The sequence below is a fragment of the Penaeus monodon genome, chromosome 7 (assembly GCF_015228065.2).
Source record: "Penaeus monodon isolate SGIC_2016 chromosome 7, NSTDA_Pmon_1, whole genome shotgun sequence".
In the NCBI taxonomy this organism is placed as follows: Eukaryota; Metazoa; Arthropoda; class Malacostraca; order Decapoda; family Penaeidae; genus Penaeus; species Penaeus monodon.
In genome coordinates, this window is record NC_051392.1 from 18,533,211 (window position 1) to 18,535,710 (window position 2,500).

Here is a 2,500-nt window from a genome sequence, read left to right on the forward strand (position 1 = left end):
AAGTCTAATACCCATAGATTTACACAAACCCACACGCGCTACAACTCATAATATCCGTCCCTGTACAAAACCGAGTCTCACGGTTCTCATCAATTCACGGTACGCCCGGTTATCCTCTTCCTGAGCGGCGACATTTCGCAAGCCCTGACCGACGCTGCTCCTCGCTACTTCGTCCTTCGAGGCAATGCGGACGCGCGAGCAAATAGATAGTGACATTTTGTTTCGTTAAGTAGGACGGCGACGGAAAGTAGGTAGTATATTTGCCTATGCTTTAGTACGTCGGCGAATAGAGACACGTGTGATAGGATGAACATACAGAGAGAAAGAAGCGGAGAAATAAGTTTCAGACGTAATAATAAGAGAGGGAGGAAAAAAGACAAAATATAAACAAAAACGTCGAAGCAGGAAGAGGTAGATGACACAAAAGGGCAAAATATATGATGTAGTAGATCAGTAGAACGTAACAAGAATATATATAAATTAAATTATGAAAAAAAATAAAATGAAAGAAAAAGATCTGAAAGAAGTAAAGGACGAAGAAGGTTGGCGTGTGCATGGAGAGAGAGAACTACGGCAGAGAGCCAGGGACGATGATGGCAGACTTACAAGCAGACGGAGGAAGCTGTCTGTTCTGCGCCACACCTCGGTAAACACTACAGAGAAGGCATCTCTTCCTTTTCTTGTAGCTCATTCCGGTGGGGGTGAACCAGGCTTTGATTTTTTGTCTTCTTTTCTTCTTTTCCTTTTTGTCTTTCATTAGATTCTGTTATTCTCTCTCTCTCTCTCTCTCTCTCTCTCTCTCTCTCTCTCTCTCTCTCTCTCTCTCTCTCTCTCTCTCTCTCTCTCTCTCTCTCTCTCTCTCTCTCTTTTCTATGTGTGTGCACGGGAATTGCGTATACTGCCTTCTTGTTGTGTAGTTCATACATATCAAAGAGATTTTTTATATTAAAATATTACAAATACGTATTATTGTTCCACCGAGATTTTACTTCATACAGAATAAATTTCAGTGATGCATATCGAATGACTATATGCCATATGAAATCAGGATAATACGGTTCTCTAATGCCTTCACAGAGCAATTCTCGAGGAAATTTATGCATACTGATGCCAGCGAGAACCAGCTAATGAAAAAGGAAGAAAAAGAGGAAGATTTTTTCTTTTTTTTTGAATATCAAGAAATCTGTGATATTAAAACTTTATGTGAATATGCAGTCTTCACAACTGAGGTTTATGATATAATATTTGAAGTTTTTAAAGCGATGCTTGCAATTTCCAAGGATTTCATTTGCATGCATATAACAAAATGAAATATCAACACAGCACTTTCGCAAAGCCTCATGTAACATTATGAAATATAAATTTACAACTTTAGTTAATTCATTTACGTAGACCTTTTACTGGTAGATTAAAACGTTTATGATATGCTTCTCTTTTCTCAGGTAGCTCTTATATTGCTCCCCTGTGTAGGCTTTGCAGTATTTATAAGGAAATTGTTTAAATTAAAACGTTGATATAAATACTGAAGCGGCAGTTAATGACACCAACTAGAGTTAACAGGAAATACACACACATACACACACACACACACACACACACACACACACACACACACACACACACACACACACACACACACACACACACACACACACACATACGCATACACATACACATACACATACACACACAAACGCACACACACACACACAATATATATATATTTATATATATATATATATATATATATATATATATATATATATATATATATATATATATATATATACACATCATCTATACACACACACACACACACGCGCGCGCGCGCGCGCGCGCGCAAGTAGAACAACGAAGAGAAATACAAGAAAACATACGAATATGCCGAAGGTCTTTTCGCATTTACTGCTTATCTTGGTATCCCCATAGAGTGACAAATGTTGTAAGGTGGTGTGCATCTTCAGCTATAAGGGTTTGCTAGTAACCCATCAAGACTAGAGAAATATCAAGCACCTGGAATGCGCAGGATGACATCAATTGACCTCGGAAAGGGATGTGTAGTTCGAATTAACTGTTTATTGTTGCAAGTTAACGGTGATGTAAATGTCTCCACTTTTTTTGGTACATATACAAGAGGGTGGCACCCAGATGTAGCTCTATTTTTAACTGGGATAATAATACCTTGTGTAACCATGTCATCAAGTTCTTTCTTGAAAGCATCACACCATGGGGAAGGATCGTGTAGTATGAATGGCAAATGGTTTTGCATCAGGCTTGAAGTGTATGGTCATGGGGTCACTATTATAGTTTTTACCTTTTTGCCATCTCTGAAATCTTGAAAGGACATCAGATTCTTTTATGAAGAATTCACGTACTACTTCAAGAGATTGTTAATGGAGGTTTACTCCGTACACTAAACTTCTGTTTGTGTGACGTCGTGTTTGTTGGTTGAAGCTGCTGCACACTGATAAGTGAAGAACAGATAGAACCATATTGGGAA